The 20,516-nt window shown below is 45.9% G+C and overlaps 1 pseudogene across 1 annotated transcript; it reads left to right on the top strand.

Moving 5' to 3' along the window:
- Positions 1–10,449: 10,449 nt before the first annotated feature.
- On the top strand, positions 10,450–20,204 carry LOC123641958 (annotated as a pseudogene). Its single transcript, XR_006736378.1, has 2 exons — positions 10,450–11,423; positions 20,139–20,204. The product of XR_006736378.1 is annotated as a 60S acidic ribosomal protein P0-like (transcript).
- The last annotated feature ends 312 nt before the right edge of the window (positions 20,205–20,516 follow it).

Genomic DNA, 20,516 nt, shown 5'->3' with positions numbered 1-20,516 from the left:
ACCGCTTCTGTCCCGAGAGGGGGCAGATGAACAGGTCGAGATCAGAGGGGGGTGAGTGCTACACAGCTGCAGACACCCTCCGCCTTCCCCGCCCCCCACGAGTAAGCAGAGTCAGGAGTTGGGGTATTGCAGGCAGAGGGCGCTCAAGTGAACCCGAAGGGGCGGCGGGCTTGCCTCAAGACTCCTTCCTCAATCCTGATGCCTCCCTGCGGAGCCTCCTATAGTGGGTGTTTAGGTGTCTTCCTGCCTCTGGGCAAGACTTCGGAAGGCTGGGAGCGCAAGGTGGCTGGCAGGGGATAGGGAAGCAGCGCCCCGGGAGCTGTTTTCAGCACCTCATCTGCAGGTGCGGGTGCCGGACTAGGGGCGCCCCACAGAAGACTCAAATCAGACCTCGAGGCTGAGAAGGGCTGGGGCAGGAAGGAGACTGGCTTAGCAGCACATACTTTCTAAAACATGGGGTACTAAGATATTTGACGTCTGTCCCTTGCTCCAGGGCCAGGCAGCATTCAGGAAAGAGGGATGCGAGGGATAGATTTCCCACCAGAAACCTATCCCTTCAGGAATGATCAACCCAGAAGTGGGTTCCGGTCCTATATTTGCCAGTTGCAAGACGTCCCGGCGTTGGATCTCAGTTTTCTCATCTGTTACGGAGGAATTGGATCTACTCTGACCCTTCAGAGCGGCGGTTCCGAGGGCTCTTTGCTCCGCCCCCTGCTGGCTGCGGTCACCCGGGTTCCATCACACCAGAGGCTGAACCAGCACAGAAATTCTGTGTCCTGGCACCAGGCCCTGCTTTGGGGCAGGGAGGGCTGCAAACCCTCCCACCATGCGGATCCTGCCCGGTCCTAATCCCCTGATTTGCTCCCGACCGGCCTCTCAGCAAACACAGGGCCCGCCAGTGTCTAGGGGCTTGTCACCCTGTTAGCGGATTTGTTTCCGGAGACGGCGCAGTTAATTGGCCCTTTATGTGGGGATCAGGGCGTATTTGCTCAGGGTTCCCTGAGCGGAGGCTGCGGCTCAGCCCGTGGGCAAGGCTGCTTTCTAATCCCCATCATCTGGGTTTGGAGGCTGGACAAATAGCGCGGCCACTCTCCTCTTCGCAGGACTCTCCTGGCCGAATCTCCTGTCTTCTGCACCTCACCCCTTCTCTCTCCACCTTTTCTTGTTTCTCTCTGCTTTTTCCTTCTTTGTACTTCTCTGTATCTCTAGAATACTCTCCTTTTAAATCAAACACAGACCTAAGCCAAAGGAGGGTTGAGAGCTCAACTGGGTGGTACCAGAATAGAAATTCCTCCCAGCCATCCTATGAGTTCTCTCCCTTTTTCCTCTGTGCTCCAGAGCGTCCTAGAGCCCTGGGCCTGGCAGAGCGTGGAGTCCATAACCAACAGAGAAGGCCCAGGGAGGTCACTTCTCCCAGCTCTTCTGTGGCCCTCTCCTCCCCTTCCCTTTGTACTAATGTCAGACAGGCAGCCTGGAAACTGGCCCTGAATGTTTTCAAGTTCAGCTTCTCTCTGGGCTATTCCATAGGTGGTTCTGGAAGCCATGTTTACCTCTTCCTTGTTTCCTCACCGCCTGTCCACCCCCCTTCCTCCAGAGACAACTCCCTGGCTTCCACCTCCTGCTTAGAGTGGGTAGGTAGCTCACTACACTATGTCTGTGTCCTAACCTGTACACTGCAGGTGAGGTGCTCGGGCAGCACCTAAAACACAGAGTCAGTGCAGTGTGATCAGAGGGGCCTCATCTGGGTCCATTCACTTGATTTATAAGTTTCCACCTCAGGCTGAAGAAAGAGTCAGAGTTGAGTTCAGAGCCCCTCCCTTCTGCCACCTCTGAAGACTACTCTTTTTTAGAGTTTTGCCATTAATACATAGAGTGCAAACTTTAGAAAGGGCAAGACAGAGAAAAGGAGGTTGTGAAGGGGGATTGGCAGAAAGAAGAGAAAGTAGTAGGAGGCAGGGAAGATGGGGGGAGTTGAATTGGTGGAGTTAGGAGGTAAGTTTGTTCTGATAAGGCATCTGGTGGGGTGTGTGTGTGTGTGTGTGTGTGTGTGTGTGTGTATGGGTGTGTGTGTGTGTGTGTGTGTGTTCACAGGAGAAAATGGCCTGGGGCCAGGGATTGATGAGGTGATGAGGTAAATGTGGAAGAGGAATATTTCTTTCCCCAGGTGGTATTTGGGGTGGGTGGGTTTACAGAGGCGCATAAGAGATGGGAAAGGGAAGTGATTATGGGTAACACAGGAACCCTAACACAAGAGTGGTATTTGGGGAACCATGAGCCTCTAAAGGAACTCTCTACCCTTCCCCCTCCACCCACTAGTGTGTGTGCTTGTGTGTGTGTGTGTGTGTGTGTTGGGAGACAGACTAGCTACCCCAGGCTAACTTCCTTGGCCTAGTGCCAGCATATAGGCCAGAGAATGTGGCTGGGAATTTTTAGTGACCAAGCTGGGGGCCGTATGGGGAGACTTCTTGGTGGTCCAAAGCCTGCATGCCAGCTGGTAGTGGATGAAGCTGCTGGCATGTAATTGCCCAGGAGGGCAGTCTGAGGACAACCCCCGCAATCTCACACTGATTGCTACTGCTGCCTCTCCACAATGCACACACACACTGCCCTGTCCATTTGCATCCCCCCAGAGCCTACAGCCTCCCATCACTCTCTCTGCCTGGATCTCTTCCCAGGGCATTGAGCATGTGTGTGTGTCTGTGTGTGTGTGTGTTGGGGGGACAAGAAACTAACATCTGCCCCCACCCCCACTAGGCTATGCCTGTGAATGGCCCAGCAGGTCTGCTGGCTTCAGAGTGATGCTACCAGGGGCAGTGACCCAGCCGGGAGGGGCCAGAGGGCCACACAGGAGGGGGGATCACAGAGCAAAGAGCAGGCACCCAGCTGGAAAGCAGACAGCAGGAGCCTGCCCCTGGCAGGAGACAGAGTTTGTTGGCTCAGCCTCTGCAGCTGCTGAGATAATAAGCCAGAGGTCCCTGCACAAGAGTCCCCCTTGCCCAACAGGGTTCCAGTGGAGGAGGCTGCGGGGACACTCTGCAATACACTCCACCCAGCCTGGAAATCTGGAGGCAGCTGGGTAGAACACATCCACATCCCAGTACAGACATAACAAAAGCTAGGGAGAGCAAGAGCTGTCTTGGTTCCTTTTCTAAAACTAGGTACAGAGCAAGCACTCTGTAAATAGATGTTTGGTGAATATACCTGAGTAAATGGTTATTCCTTACAACTGCCATCTTAGAGCCAACTAACCTTCTCTGTCTCTGTCTCTCCTTCTGCATTAGGACTGCTCTTATAGCTACTGTAATAGTACGACAAACTGTGTGGCTTAAAACGACAGAAATTTATTCCCCAGCAGGCTAGAAGTCTGGAATCAGGCGTCTGCTGGGCCATGCTCTATCTGAAGGCTCTAGGGGAGGGTCCTTCCTTGTTTCTTCCAGCTTCTGATGGTTGCCAGCAAACCTTGCCATTCCTCCACTTGTAGCTACATCACTCCAATCTCTGCCTGTCTTCTCACGGCCTTCCTCCCTGTGTGTACGTATGTCTCTGTTATCACCAGTCATTGGATTAAGGCCCATCTTAATCCAATATGTCCTCATCTTAACTACTTATGCCTGCAAAAACCTCATTTTGAAATAAGGTCACATTCTGAAGTTCTGGGTGGACATGAATTTTTCTTTTGAGGAGGGGACACTATTCAATTCAGTACACATTTTTTCCCTGTTTTTCCTCTCTTCCCTTCCTCATTATTTCTGATGATCCAGGTTAACTTCCTATTTTGCTCATTTTAAAAATATTTTTATTATTATATACGTAATACATGCTCCTGCAAAAATATCCAAGGAGTATAAGAAATATAAGATGAAAAGTCCAAGTTCTCACCCCATCATTAAGTCTTTCTTCATGCTACAGACCCACCTGCCTGGGAAAGCTACTGGTGGTTTTTTATGTATCCTACCAGATTTTTTTTTTTTTTTTTTTTTTTGAGACAGAGTCTCGCTTTGTTGCCCGGGCTAGAGTGAGTGCCGTGGCGTCAGCCTAGCTCACAGCAACCTCAAACTCCTGGGCTCAAGTGATCCTACTGCCTCAGCCTCCCGAGTAGCTGGGACTACAGGCATGCGCCACCATGCCCGGCTAATTTTTTCCATATATATTTTTAGCTGTCCAAATCATTTCTTTCTATTTTTGGTAGAGACGGGGTCTCACTCTTGCTCAGGCTGGTCTCGAACTCCTGACATTGAGCGATCCACCCGTCTCGGCCTCCCAGAGTGCTAGGATTACAGGCGTGAGCCACCGCGCCCAGCCCCTACCAGATTTTTAAAAAGCATATGTAAACATATGTATCTCTATTCTTTTCAAAACATAAATATGATCAGATTAGCCAGACACAGTGGCGCATGCCTGTAGTCCCAGCCACTTGGGAGGCTGAGGCCGGAGGATCATTTGAGCCCAAGAGTGCAAGACCAGCCTCAGCAACATAGTGAGATCCTCATCTCAAAATATATATGTGATTAGATTATTATACTATTCTGAAACTTCCCTTTTTTTAACTTGTCAATATTTTTAGGACATCCCTTCATAGCAGTACATGTATCTCCATTTTATTACTTTACTGACTGCCTAATATTCCATTGCATAGATTTATCATACATTTGTTATCAGTCCCCTATTTATGGAGGTTTAGGTGGTCCCTGGATTTTTGTTATAAAACAATGCTACTAATAAACATCTTACACATGTATCTTTGCACACATGTATATCTATAGGGTAAATTCTTAAAAGTGAAATTATAGAGGCCAATACTAGCTAATGATAGCTAATGTTTATTGAGTGGTTTTATTATTCATTCATTCAGCAGATGTTTACCAGGTACTTACAATGTGCCAGACACAGTTCTGGACATGCAGGCTACCAGTAGTGAGAAAAACAGATAAAGAATGAGACGTGAGCACTTTGCAGGCACAATCTCATGTAATGCTCGTAGGAACCCCACGAGGCAGGTACTATTATCTCCAGTTTTCAGATGAGAAAAATCAGGCCTAAGAAAAGATAGCAAGCAACATAACTTTACTTAAGTAAACTTCCCAAAGTTACATAGCAAGAAGTATGTGCATTTAAAATTTTAATAGATATTGCCAAATTGCCCTCCAAAAATTTGCCACAGTTGACAGTCCCACAGTAGTGCATGAGAGCTCCTATGTGATCACCTTGACTGAATATTATAACATTTTTTAATCTTCCTTGATTTGATGAATGAACCATGTTTAATTATTATAATACCTGTATATTTAATTCAGAGTAAACTTGAGCATATTTTCATATGTTTATTGGCCACTTGCATGTTTCTGTGGTTTGCCCTATTGTGTCATTGGGGAGAAATTATTATTTGTCCCTCATATATGTTGCAATTTCCCTCAGTTTGTCATTCAACTTTTGACTTTAAAATATTTTGCCAGATTTTAGAAAATGAAGTCAAATGTGTTAATGTGTTCCATTATTCCTTTTGGGTTTGTGTCATGCATAGAAAGGGCTTCTTCATGCTAAGATTAAAAAGTTAGAATACTTGCTTTCTTTTAGTAATTCTAATGTTTAACACTTCACACTTAGATCTTTCATGCATCTAGACTTTATTTTGGTATAAGGAGTAAGGTAAAGATATAGTTTTTTCCTAAAACAGATAAGCAGTTGTTCCTGTCTTACCTTTGCTGATTTGTAGGGCCACTTTTCTCATATGCTAAATCCTATGTGAGAAGGAATCTCTGTTCTGTTAGTTGATCTGTATGTTAATTCCTGTGACAGTACTTAATTGTTCAATTGTTAGATCACTGTAATATATTTTACTACATGACAGTTTCCCTTTGTTACTGTTTAGAGCTTCTCTAGCTATTCTCGAATTTCTTTCAATGATCTTAATTATCCTTCTATTAAGCTTTGGAGAAATTTTATTGACGTTTTTGTTGAGTTACATTGAATTCATTGGTTAAGTTAATAGGTTAATTTAAGAAATTTGACATGTTTTCAATATTTCTTTTTTTTTTCAAGAACAAGGTATTTATTTGTTCATTAAATGAGTATTTATTGAACATCTACTCTGTACCAAACCCTCTTTTAGGCACTGGAAATACATCAATTATCAAAATAAACAATAGCTCCTGTCTTCATGGAGCTTGCATTCTGCTAGAGGGAACAATGGATAAGCTAAATAACTCAAATGTATAGAAGTTAAATACTGGTGAGAATTATTTGGTAGTGTGGGAGAAGCTAACATTTAAATGGATTTCCCAGAAAAGGTCTCACTGAGAAAATGATATCTGAGTAAAGACCTTAAGGAAGTGAGAGAATGAGCTACGTGGCGGTCTCAGGGAATACAGAGGAAATAGCCAATGAAAAGACTCTGAGACAGGAGGACAACTAGTGAGTTGGAGGAAAGGAAAGGAGGTAGAGTAGAGCGAATAAGGGAGAGGGACATTGAGAGATCAAGAGTAGAGAGATTACGTAGGACCGTGTAAGACATAATAAGGACTTTACCTTTTTGTGAGTGAGATGGGAGTCATTGGAGAGATATGAGTGACATAAATCTGACTTGTTTTTAAATGGGATCTCTCTGGCTGTTATGCTGAGAATACACTGGAGATAGGTCAAGGGAAGAAGCAGAGAAGCCAGCTGGGAAGCTTTTGCAATAGGCACAGGGATGTGATGATGGTGATTAGGACCAGGGTGGTACCAGTAGAGATGAGAAATAGCCAGATTCTGGATATATTTTGAAAATAGAGTTAACAAGATGTTACTGAGATGGGGAAACCTAAAGGCATTGCAGATTTGATAAATTATATTAGGAGCTTGGTTTTGGGCATGTTAAGGTTGAGATGCCTGTTAGAAATTCCAGTGGTGTCATCATATGGACAGTTGGATGAACTAATCTGAAGTTTAGAGGAGAGATCTAGGCTACAGATATAAATGTGAGCATCTGCATCATATAAATGGCATATAAAACCATAAGATCATCAAAGGAGATAGAATAAAAGGACAGGTCCTCGGACTGGGCCCTTAAATACTCTTAACATTTAGAATTTTGGGAATTGAGGAGAAAGAATAAAGAAGACTAAGAAGGACCCAAAGAGATAAGAGGAAATCTGGGAGAGTGTGGTATCCTGTAAACCAAGTGAAGAGGGAGGTAAAGCAAGTGAAGGGGGAGGGAATAAGCAATGATAAATTGGGAGCTCAACTAGTTTGTGTCCCTCCAAAATTCATATGTTGAAATCCTGATCCCCAAGGTGATGGTATCAGGAGGTGTGGCCTTTGTGAGTTATTAGATCATGAGGACGGAGCCCTCATAAATGGAATTTGTGTTCTTATAAAAGAGGCCCCAGAGAGGTCTTTCTCCTTTTCTACCACGTGAGGACACCTTGGGAAGACAGCCGTCTGTGAACCAGGAAGCGAGCCCTCACCAGTGAATCTGCCAACACCTCGATCTTGGACTTCACAGCCCCCAGAAGAGGGAGAAATAAATATTTGTTATTTAAACCACCCAGTCTATGGCATTTTGTGGTAGCAGCCCAAATGGAATAAGACAACTAGGATGAAGACTAAAATTTACCATTGAATTTAGTAATGCAGATGTCACTGTTAACCTTGTGAAAAGCAAATTTGGTAGATCGATGGAGGCAAAATCTGACTGGAGTGGATTTAATAGTAAATGAAAGCAAACCGGGCATGGTGGCTCACACCTGTAATCTTAGCACTTTAGGAGGCCAATGCCGGAGGATTGCTTGAGGCCAGGAGTTTAAGACTAGCCCTGGGGAATAGCAAGACCGCTGTCTCTACAAAAAATAAAAGTTAGCCCCATGTAGTTGTGCGTACCTGTAGTCCCAGCTACTCAGGAGGCTGAGGCAGGAGGATTGATTGAGCCCAGGAGCTGGAGGTTGCTGTGAGCTATGATTGCACCACTGCACTCCAGCCTGGGTGACAGAGTGAAACTTTGTCTTAAAAAACAGAAGAAAAAAGAGTAAATGGAAGCAAAGGAATTAGAATTTTGCTGAAATGGAAAAGAGATTTATAAGGAAATAGTTGAAAAATAAGTGGGATCAGGAAGGTTTTTTTTAATAAGATGAGAGAAACAACCTCATGTTTATGTGCTAACTAAAACTATATCATTGAGAGGGAAATGGGATACAGAGAAGAGAGAGGAGAGTTGCTGGAACAATGTGTCTGAGTAGGAGAGATGATGGGGTCTAGAGCATAAGTGAATGGGATCATTTAGCTAGGACACAGATAGTTCATCCACAGTAACAGGGAAAAGGGTAGGATGGATATACAGACACTGATATAAGGAGGTGGAAAGATGTGGTGGTGGGAGCCCACTGGAGTATTTTTTATAATTGCTTCTCTATTCTCCATTAGGAAGCAAAATTATCAAAGAGTGAGGATAGGGGAAGTGGCTTGAATAGAGAAGAGAGGGTCTGACAGAGTTACGTAGGAAACCAGGGGAGTTAATGGCTCTGGAAATACAGTATATGCTAGGCAGCATTAGAGGGCTACTTGAGGTTAGCGGTCATGAATCAAAAGAGACCAGTGTGCATGGTTTTGCATTCTTCTCCAGGTACACTGGGCTGCTTGGGTGCGGGTGCAGAATAGGTGGAGGGTTGGATTTGCCCGAGGTTGTGGGTTAGCCAAACAAACTCAAAGAAGTGAAAGACAGGTAAGGAAGTTGAAGATGTATGCAAGAAACTGAATCTGATGATTGAACATGGGAATTTAAGCTGAGTAATGAGAAAAGTGGGACCATGAGTTGATAAATTCAAGGAGCAATGGAAAGGGATTGATATAAATGGATTGTCTTGGTGTGGTCTAAGATTCGTTGCAATTGGAATACTGGAAGTGGTGAACTGGAAAAAATTGCAGATGGTGATTGGAAATGAGAATGCTTGAAATTGAGATCATGGAGAAGTTCAGTTACTGATTATGACAAAGTCTACTAGGGCATAACCACAAGGGTTAACCACAAGGGAAGAGTAAACAACAAGACTGTGGGAGGAGAGGAAGTCAAGAAACAGCAGCAAAGATATTGGATGGATTATCCAAGTGTGCATTAAAACCATCAAGAATTGGGGCAGGGGAAGAGTTGGTGAGAGTGACAGTGAGCTGGGAGCTAAAACCTGCAAGAAATGGGTGACATGAGCCCAGGAGTTGATAGGAAGTGGTACTGAGACAGTGGGCATGTCTAAGGTCTTATGACCTTAGACTCAGAGAGTTTCTTAGGGAGGAGGGAGGGGGAATGGCTCAGACTTAACAATGGGAAGCAAGGAGTATGCCAACCCCACCTCTGAGCACAATAACAGAGTTGTGGAAGATAAAACAGCTACCTCATTTTTATGTTCTTTATTAATTTTAAAGTTTTCATCATTTAGATCTAGAATACTTCTTGTTATGTTTAGTCCAATATTTATTATTGTTTTGTTATGACTGTAAACAGGATCTTTTCTTTTGGACTCTTTCTAACTTCTCCATATACCCCTTAAACCTTGAACCCCAAACTGTGCATGGCACTCTGGTGGGTTTCTGAGAAGTATTTCATCAACTTTCTACCTCCTGCCAATCTCCATTGCCACTGCCTTGGTTTATGTTCTCATCATCTTTCACCCTGACTATTGCAAAGCCTCCTAACTCCCTGCTTTCAGCCTCCCACTAAGAAGCCATCCTCTGCACTGATGCTATAAGGAGTTGTTATATATTTGTTCAACTCCCATCTAGTAAGCACCTGCTAAGTGCCAGACACTGAGCTACATGGTTGTCTCTAATGTTCAGATCTGATGTTACTTAAAAATGATAATGGCTCCCAACTTCCTACAGGATAGACCTCACATAGGTGGCACACAAGGATAGCCACAGTCCAGATGCTGTCTACCTTTCCAAGATCTTCTCCATTACCCCCCACCCTTACCCAACCCCCTCTGGCCATCTATATACCACCACCAAACTGCCTTTTTCTCTTGACCATGTGGTACTCTTTGCACTCCTATGTCTTGGCTCTTGCTACTTCCTCTTCCTGAAATGCCCTCTTCCCTCCAGGTTCCACTTTCTGCATCCCTTTCATCCTGGTAATCCAGCTTCAGTCACCTAATTAGTGAAGTCTTCCTGACTCTCTCAGACTATACAGTCCTCCCAGACCACTTGGTTTATTCCCCTCCCATAGAACTTACCATGTGATGTTTTAATTATTTGTTTACATGTCTATCTTCCCCATAATCTCCAAGTTCCCCTTAGAGAGCAGGGACTGTATTTTAATCCTCTTTATATTCCTGGTGCCCAACATAATGTGTGGCATATAGTAGGTGCTTATTTAATGTTAATGAAGACATGAATTATAACATATAATATTTACTGTGGCTCTCACCAGGCATCCTTTTGTGAATAACATCATCAGCTCTGCATGGTAATCCCTGATGCACCACCATGATTCCTAGGGAAGACAAGGCAACCTGGAAGTCCAATTGCTTCCTTAAGATCATCCAACTTTTGGATGATTACCCAAAATGCTTAATTGTGGGAACAGACAATGTGGGCTCCAAGCAGATGCAGCAGATCTGCATGTCCACCCAAGGGAAGGCTGTGGTGCTGAGCAAGACAAGCATGATGTGCAAAGCCGTCCAAGGGCATCTGGAAAACAACCCAGCTCTGGAGAAACTGTTGCTTCATATCCGGGGGAATGTGGGCTTTGTGTTCACCAAGGAGGACCTTACTGAGATCAGGGACATGCTGCTGGCCAATAAGGTGCCAGCTGCCACCCATGCTGGTGCGGTTGCCCCATGTGATGTCATTGTGCCATCCCAGAACACTGATCTGGGGCCAGAGAAGGTCTCCTTCTTCTAGGTTTTAGGCATCACCACTAAAATTTCCAGGGACACCATTGAAATCCTGAGTGATGTGCAGCTGATTAAGACTGGAGACAAAGTGGAAGCCAGCGAAGCCACACTGTGGAGTATGCTGAACATCTTGCCTTTCTCCTTTGGTCTGATCATCCAGCAGGTGTCCAACAATGGCAGCACCTACCGCCCTGAAGTGCTTGACATCGCAGAGGAAACTGTGCATTCTGGCTTCCTGGAGGGGTCTGCAATGTTGCCAGTGTTCGTCTGCAGATTGGTTACCCAACTGTTGCATCAGTACCCCATTCTATCATCAGTGGCTACAAACGAGTCCTGGCTTTGTCTGTGGGGACTGATTACACCTTTTCACTTGCTGAAAAGGTCAAAGCCTTCTTCGCTGATCCATCTGCTTTTGTGGCTGCTGCCCGGGGGGGCCACGCCACCACTGCTGCTCCTGCTGCTGCCAAAGCCCAAGCCAAGGCTGAAGCCAAGGAAGAGCTGGAGGAGTTGGATGAGGATACAGGACTTGGTCTCTTTGATGAATCACCAGAAAGAACCAACTCAGTCAGCTCTATTTGCAAAACAAGAAAATAAAGGCTTACTTCTCTTTTTAAAAAAATTTACTGTGAACTTCTTATGGCCAGGGCTGTTTTAAGTGCTTTAAATATATTCACTCATGTCAAAAGACAAAATTACAACAGATTTAGTTTAAAGATCTTACTTGGCTTTTATTTGCGTTTCTGGAATCAGGCAACACGTCCTTCTACAAAGTAGAATGAGTGTTCTGAGGAGCCGAGCAGAGGAGTTTGGTTTTATAGACAGAAATGGGCTAAAGAATACAGAAACAGAAAACAAAAAGTAGACTGATCATCTCAATGTTTCTTTTCTTCTGAAGGTTAAAGCAGAGGGACTTCCTTGTCGTGCCTTCTAAAACTGGCCTGCTTGGGGATTTGACTATTGTCTCTCTCTCCTGAGTTCTTCTGGGATCAGATAAAGATCTGAATGTCGGCATGGTGGTGTGGAACTTCAGCATAAGTCGCTGCATTTTGGTTTGGTCTGTGGGGCCTAGTGCAGAAGCTCAGTCTAAACCAATGGCCTCCTATAAATTTTATTTAACACTCATTTTTTTCCCTAATAACTCTAAGATTAGGTACAATTACCATCCATATTTTATAGATGGGGAGACTTAGGCACATAAAGGTTAAATAACTTTTCCAAAGTTACTTGGCTAGTAAATGGAGGATCCAGGATTTAAACTCAGGCTGATTTTATACTTGTATGCTTAATCAATAGGGTATACCACATCTCTGTGAAAGACCTGCATCTGTATAGCAGGTTTAGTAGTATAGAAGAACAAAGACTTCCCTTGCCCCAGTTCCAACACATACACATTATACTCATATGTAATTCTAGCAGCAGAATGACTCCTACAGTCATATTGCTGAATGTAATCTACTAAGACCTCTGGATCTTTTTCTGCCATTCTGTTTTTAGTTCCTCAATCCCTAAGTCCCTTATACCTATCCTTATTAAACCTGCTGCTCTTTGTATTTTCCCATTTCTCTACTTCCTGGCACTTTCCCAGTTTCAGAGAAGTCAGAAATGGCCTCTGCTCTTTATTTCTCTTTATCTCAATTTCTCTCCTCTCCTCCTCTCTCTCTCCCTCTCTCTCTCTCTTTCTCTGTAGGTGAGGCTCAAATTCACAAAGGAAGAGACCAATTAAGATCTTCAAGTCGCCTATATCCTACAGGGAATATCCCACTTTTCAATTAAAGAGGGATATTTCCTTGCCTCTAATGATTTCCATTCAGAGGGAAATGCTTTTGTGTTAAATACATATGTGAAAGGTTTTCCACCTTACATCACTGAGCCTTTATTGTCTGAGTTTCTTTGGTGATTGTGTGTGTGGTCATAGGTTTGTTTGTATTCACTTCGAACACTAGGCCTGTCTCCAGTATCTGCAGGAATCCCTCTGCCCGGAGTCCCTCCTGCCACTGATCCACACTGTTCTTTGGTTTCTTATATCACAAGGAGCTCCTTTCCACTGACTACTCCTCAATTTCATGTAGTAAAGATGACTCTAGCATCTCTTCGGGCTCCCACAAAGAAGCATAATCTGACCTGGGAAAGTCCAGCCTCACCATGATCTCATTCCTCATCTACACAATGAGAAGAGACACAAGTAGGTTTTAAAGGTATAAGAGAAGTCACTACTCTGACAAGCCATGGGAACCTACTCCTTTCCTTCCTTCCTTTTGTGTGACCCTCTCCCTTTTCCCATGGCTTCTCTTCCACATCTCTTTTCCTTTGCATCTTCCCTGCCCCCATCCTGCTGCCTGTTTATTTTTAAGCCTTACCTCCTAGGTCCTGATTGCATAGCTCATAAATATTCAGCATCTCCTAGGAGCAACCTCTGAATGGTATTTCACCACCCAGCGTTGCTCCCCCATCTAATCAGAAATGGGGCTAGACTTTTCTGAGAGTCACTTGCTTCCATCCCCTGAGCCCTGCACTTATCAGCATGGGGGCTTTATTTTCCTCTTCATGGTCTTAATCATAAAAAGATTCCTCCTGTGACTTTGGAGCCCCTTACAGATTCCAACCTTCGTAGTCTCAGAGACCTGTATCTCTAAATGTGAGAATTTCCAAATATTCCATGATGAAAAGGTTTACCTACTCCAGGGCAATAACTCTGCCTTTAGAAGAGGAAAAGGAACCATAGGAATGAATCTGGAGTTATGATCCAGGTAGACAATTATACGCACATAAGCCTATCTACTGACAAGCCTGCCTCCTAGGAGGCATTCAGTAAATATTTTAGTTATATTGAATGATTTCCTATATGCATATGGAAAAGATGGAATGAAAAATAAACGAAAATGTGAGCAATGGTTGAATTAAGGGAGAGGGAATGCATATAATTTTTCCATCTTTCCTCCATTTTCAGATATTTTGTTTTCTTAATAATGGAAAGTATAAAATGATCATTTATAAAGGGTTAAGTAGAGGCGGAGGGCAGGCAGAGCATGGGTCTGTGGCTCTCCTTAGCACACTGATCTCCCATGGGCGTCCTAGAACAGCTCCAGGCCAGGCAGCAGCCAGGGGCTCCTCTCCCCCTTTGGTTTGGCACTAGGCTCAGCAAGGCCACAGCTGTTTGTATTGGGAGAAAGAAGGAACAGAGATGGGAGTAGGAAGTAAGCACAAGGAATCAGAGAACAGTAGGTCCCTTTGCAAACATCCTCCCCAAATCTCTCTTCTATGACATTTTAAACAGATGTCATCTAGGTTTGGCTTGACTCCCTCCAGAGGCAGGGAGCTTGAAACCTGATGCGGGAGGCCTAGTGCGAGGTAAGGCAGCTCTCACATAAAGGGGCGCTTGTCTACGGATACCTGCCTCATCTACTGGGCTGCGTTCTAGTCCTGCCTCCAACTAAAGGACTGGTTCAGAAGCGGGTAGGAGAGAGGTAGGATCAACAGACAGACATGAAAGTCCAAGAATTACAGAAAAGAGCATCTCTGGTAAGATTCAAATATCAGTGGAGACACTGGAGGTTGAGGTCCAAGCTCATCTTTTATGTTGCCTTGAGCCATCTCTGCGCAAAACCCACTAGGGGACTTAGGTTGGCAGAGGTTGGGGATGGGCTGTGTAGCAATGATTTGGGCTGGTGTCCAAAAAAGCAGCTTCATAGCCCCCATTCAAATCCTATTTCAGCACAGCTTATGTTGGAAATGGGAGTGGGGAATATTCCATGGGGCTATTTCAAAAAGGCCAGGGATGCTGTCAGTGGAAGCTGTAAAAGTGTCTGTGTGTTTAGGGGTGGGGGTGGAGACAGGGCCCATGTGTTTTGGGCTCTATTAACTAACTCCCTCCCATCCATCACGGCCTTCCCCCGGGCCTCCACAGCCCTGGCAGCTGGGTCACCCCGGGGAGGCTGGGCTGGGGGTCCCTAAAGGGAGCTAGGCTTCAGGCAGAGCAGTGGAGACACATGTGTGCCTGGCTGGGTTGGGGCCGGCACCTCATTGAGAAGGGGGCTCTCCAAGCTGGGCTTCATTAGGGCAGTGGCACTAATAGGGAGGGGGTGCAGGGGGCCGGGCTGACAGCCAATTACTTGCTCGTCTGCATTATGGATTAACCCATCTGGGCCTGGGAGATTGGCTCTGAAAGGGGCACAAAAGGGGGGGGCGTGACCACAATCACACACTGAATTATCCCGTCTGAGCGCAATTGTCCACCAACAAACGGGGCCTCAGGATGGGTGACCCCCTTGAGCTCTCTTCACCCCCCACCTCTTGCCCCACAGGAAGAGCTAGAGATAAACTGCTGCCTGGTTAAAAGGCAGGGGTCTGGGACAAGGAAGACAGAGATGCCACTCCAGACAGGCAGGGAATTTAGGGGAGAGGGGCTTGGATTTGAGGTTCAGCCAGAGAAGCCAGCAGTCAAGTGAAATTCTCCCAACATACTTTTTCACTTCAGCTGTCCACCTCGGAGGCGACACGTGACCTAAGAAACTCGCCCGTCTGGAATACTGGGCAGCATCAGAGAGCAGAGGGGCTCAGTCCAGGGGAAAGGAGAGGGAAGGACCAGAGTCAGATGTCTTGCATCTCACCCGTCACCCCTTCTGGGGCTAATTGATTCCAGACATGAATAAGGGGCTCTCGCATGGGGTCTTGAAGGACCCCTGCCCTGCTCTGGCATCTCTGATGCTCTCCCAGTGGGAGTGGCCGCACCCCTCCCCCATGCCTCCTCCTCCTCCAGGAGTAAGACCATGGTGCGGCAGGCAGGGGGGCTCTCTCCTCTGGCTAATCCCCTCATTACCATCTCATAATCAGAATCACGCTTTCAATGTAAATGGGGATTTTAAATATTGGTTTCTCTAGACACAAGCTCCTTTGGAGAAAATTATCAGTGTTCCCCTTTTGCCAGTGCTGGTGGCCCCACAGTGAGGGGGGCGGTGCGGGGCGTCAGTGAGGGCTGGGGGCTGCAGAGTCAGGTCGGTGGGGAGGGTGGAGGTGTCTGACAAGGGAGGGTGGACTGATTTGTTTTTAGTTGGCCTGGGCAGCCTCAATTTCCCTGATTCAGCAGAAGAAACTCATCCAGAGGAAATTGGCTCATTTCAAACTCATCAAGACTGTGTTGGAGCTGATTGGCTTCTGGTCTCAAATCACTCTGGACTGGAGATCAATAAGGAGTTGTAGATCCCAAAATCAGATTACTGGGGGAAGGGAGGTGTATTCATTAGGGAGCTCAGGCTCTTTGCCCTGGGACCATTGCTAGAACCCCCTGGCATGCCCCGGGAAGTGACCTGGACTCTCTTTCCAGCCATTTCTGGATACAAAACATGACATAAAGTTAGAAGATCCTTTCACATCCAAGACTTCATGTTTGCGGATTCACAGCAGTCCTGCGACACAGGGATGGCAGCCAGCCAAGGAGGCTCGGAGTGGGCCAGGAACAGCTCAGTCAGCTCACACGGCTGGGCAGTGACAGAGTCACATGGGAACACAGGTCTTCTGAGTCCAAACTCACCCCTAACCCTTTGTACCATGCTCTGTCCTTTAAAATGGAGGCTACTACTCCTCCGCCACTTGTGGGGAGATGGGGCCCGTTTGGTGTGCCCGTGGTCTGACCACAGAGATGTGCTGAGGATGTGGGGGTCAGACAGAGGTCATTCTCTGCTCTGCTCCACCGCTGTGGTTAGCACACGAGGACCAGGACTGACTGCTGGAAAGGCCATCACACTGCCTGTTCTCTCTCTGTTCACGGCCTCCATCCCTCACCGCCCTGTCTCAATGCTGGGTTCCAAACTGGGAATGAATAATAGCAATAATAATTATAATAATAACGGTTTCTTCTCACATCTGCTTAGCATTTTACAGTCTACAAAGTCCTTTTTATGTGTCATACAACCGCCTTGAGAACTAGCACCACAGCTTAAGGCTGAGGACAGAGGTTCAGGAGTCAGCCTAGGTGCATTTACTCCCACTGCTTATCAGCTGAGCGACCTCAGGCAAGTTATGTCACAGCTCCTGGCCTCAATGTCCTTACCTTTGAAATAAAGAAAATAATAATAGAACCTACTTCCTAGAGTTGTTGGGAAGAATAAATGAGACATACCAAGTGCTTAGAGTAGTGTCTAGCACATACTAAGTTCTCAATAAATGATAGCCATTTGTAGGGAGGGTAAGGAGCACGATCCCATTTTGCAGATGCAGAAGCCGAGGCTCCAAGGACTAAGTAACTTGCCTAAGGTCACTCGGTTGGCACGGCAGAACTGGTTGTTAATTCAGGACCCATGCCCAAAGTTCCTCGAAGAGAAAAAAGCGGCGGTGGTCTCCTGAGGTCCTTTGTTGTGTTTTAGATGGCAAGGCAGGCTCTTCTGTTTAGCCGGGTGAGGCGCCCGCGGAGGAAGGAGAGGCGACTTCTCCGCTGCGGCTGGCGTGGCTCCGGGGGACCCCTCCTCTCCCGGCCAGAGGCGCCGAGCGCAGCCAGGGGCACCATGTGGCTTGCGCTAAGCTTCTACTAAAGAGGGCGGGAGATGCCTTCGGAGGGCCCCCTCCGCAGCTCAGCTTCCTCCGTTTAGCTTTCTCCTCATTAACTCCCCGGCCTCATTAATCAGCCCCGATGAAATGCGCCCCCGGGAACACTGCCTGCCCGCTCCGCCGCTGGGCGCTTTAATTATCCTCCCAGCGGGAGCAGGCGGGGTTGGCGAAGCGCTGTGCTTTGCCTACACACACACACACACACACACACACACACACTCACTCTCTCTCTCTCTCTCTCTCTCTCTCTCTCTCTCTCTCCACGCACACGCACACAGGTCCGCAGATGGCCCAGCTGAGTCAGGGCTTGGATCGTGGCCCAGCCAGTGCTGCAGACCCCGGCTCAGTTCCCGGGATGGTACCCCAACCCCAGGTGGCGTAGAATCTCTTTGCATCTGCCCTGGGAGCCTACAGCGGAGTGGGCATTAGCATCTGTCCCTGCCTTGCATGAGAAGGAGGATCCTCCTTCTTTCCAAAAAAGTCCATGAACCTTCATCTCTTTGGTCTAATTTCATTTACTAACGAAATCCTTACTGGGCTACACCTACTATGTGCACCGGGGACACTGGGTGTTGGAAATAGAGACATAGGGCTGTTTAGGCCTCAGGAAGCTCTTACAACGGCCAGGAGGGGGAAAGTGAAAGATTAATCAAACTGAAAAAATAATACCACCACCAGTAGCAAGGTGCTATTCTTAAAGCACAAAATGCTGTAGATGTGCACAGTAGGACATTGAATGCAGCCAAGGCTTGCCAAAAAGGGTTTTCCTAAGAAGATCAAAGCTAGAAGTGGGACTTAAACTCTAAGTGGGAGTTAGCCAGTGAAGGAGTGGATATTTAAAGCAGCAAATAGCAAATACAGAGGACAAAATATGGACAGAACTGTGTGTACAAAGCCCTGTGGGTAATTCAGTCTGGCTGGAGGACAGGGTCCCGACAAGGGGACAGCTAGAGGTAAGAAGGTAGCCCCCTTATAGCCCAGGTCATGAGGGGCTAAGAACGTAGGCCTAGATGTAACCTGAAGGCAACAGTTACTGACGTATTTCAAAGCCAGAAGGTGACATGATTAGACTTGTGTTTTGGAAAACCTCTTTGCAAGTGATGAGGATGAATTGAGGAGGACAGGAATGGAGGAAGGGAGGCTAATTAGCAGGTTAGGTGACTGACTGGGTGTGGGAGGCAAGAGAGAGAGAGGAGTTTGGAATATTCCCAAGCTTCCTCTGCAAAGCATGCTTTGGGAATAGGGAGGAAGGTTATGTTGAGGTGGTCCCAGGTCTCTGGCTCAGCTCAAATTGAAGGTGAAGGCAGAGACCAGCGGGTTCCTTCCTGTCTGCCTTATCCTCCCCTTGGTAGGCGGTCAGGAGATGTCTTCTAGCCTCAGGTAGGTAAGTTACTGCCTCAGCTCTCCCATCTATCAGATGAGACATTTGGATTGGAGCTGGTTTACAGACTCACACCTGCAGGTCCAGGCAGACAACAGAAGAGCTCTGAGCAGACCAAGGCAGGAATGAAAACCTGCCAAAGAGGCTGTGCCCCTCAGTCAAAGCCTGCTCTGGTCTTGCTAGAAAAAGGCTCAAGGTTGCCAGATCTTCTACAGCAGAAGACAGAGCTCAGTGTTTTTAACATGAGATCTCCTAATTTTAAAATGCCGGCACAATCAAAACACACTTGGTTTGAAACACATCAAATATGTGTAAATACATGAGTTCATAATAATGTTTTTAAAAAATCATTGGTCACCTTTGAGGATGCTGAAGAATCAACTCAGTATTTTAGAAAATAATAAAAGAAAGAATCAAGCATTTGTCCTACTTTTCCTATTTGAAATGTACCTCAGGATAAACAAACAGTTGATGACAGGTTCTCTTTAGAGAAGTATTATGGCTCGTAAATGAAGAGGGAATCATAGAATTAGAATATCACAATTTGGCAGTGCCTAATGAAATAATGGATCTAGGCAGTGGTCATTACTGACAAGCAGATATTACTCCTGATAGAATTAAACAATATTGCCTATGAAGTATTCTTGAAAAAAGAATCAAGCGTTAATTGATGAAGCCTCTATATCTAACAACCAATTTACAGGAAATATAGGGGCAGAAGAACATGTGTAAATGACACCATGGGGATACATTCAACAAAATCCAGACTGTGGAACATTCAACAAAACAAATGATTGGGTTTCTTTAACAAACAAATTGCCAGGGAAAAAAGAGATTAAGGGGAGGAACATCAGATCAAGTCAGACAATGCACTGTGTAGATTCATTTGGATCCTCATCTGAACAATGAAGAAGAAGAATTAAGACAACTGGGAAAGTTTCAACATTGACCATATATTTGAGGATAAAGAATGATTACTTTAGATGTGATAATGGTATTACTATTACCAGAGTACTTACCTTTTTTAGGACTACCTTGAAATATTTAAGAAATGATATGAGAAATGATATGAAATGATATAAGAAATGATATGATTCCTGAGATTTGCTTCAAAATCACGAGGAGAAAGTGAGGCAATAGACGAAGGAAGATTGCCTTTGGAGGGATTAAATGCTGAAGCCAGGTGATGGGTATATGGGGGTTCTTATACTATTCTCACTAATTTTGTATATGTTTATTATCCACAATATGCCATTATTTGTAATACAATAGTTTAAAAAATACATCATGGACCACAGTAAGTCTAGGTTTGGTCCACAGCCCGCCGGACTGTGGCCTCTGACTCTCTGACACTTCAGCTTCCAACCAACTCTAAATCGCCCACGAATCCAAACCGTCAGGGTCGGACCCAGTATTGCCACTAGACCTTGATTTCCCACACTCTTTTCTGGTCCCTTTTCACGCCCTTTCCCAGAAGTCCCCATCTCCCAGGGAACGTGGTAGTGTTGCAGAGAGGAACATTAAACAAAGCAATAAAGACCAGAGCGAGCTCCCTAGGACAGAAAACACCGCAGGATTAGGGTGTTTGGAGCTGGGACAGGAGCTGTCGCAACCCAGCGCCCTTTCTCTGTCCAATTCCCTTGCCTCCACCTTAAAGATATACACTGCGTCTGGCCAGACCTCTCACCTTTTACCTGAGCATTCCAGAGCCCAGACAAAGGCATCTACTGCCCAGG

Source organism: Lemur catta, chromosome 7, assembly GCF_020740605.2.
Source record: "Lemur catta isolate mLemCat1 chromosome 7, mLemCat1.pri, whole genome shotgun sequence".
In the NCBI taxonomy this organism is placed as follows: Eukaryota; Metazoa; Chordata; class Mammalia; order Primates; family Lemuridae; genus Lemur; species Lemur catta.
The sequence above is the reverse complement of the archived record's forward strand: the minus strand, read 5'-3'. Positions and strand labels throughout refer to the sequence as shown.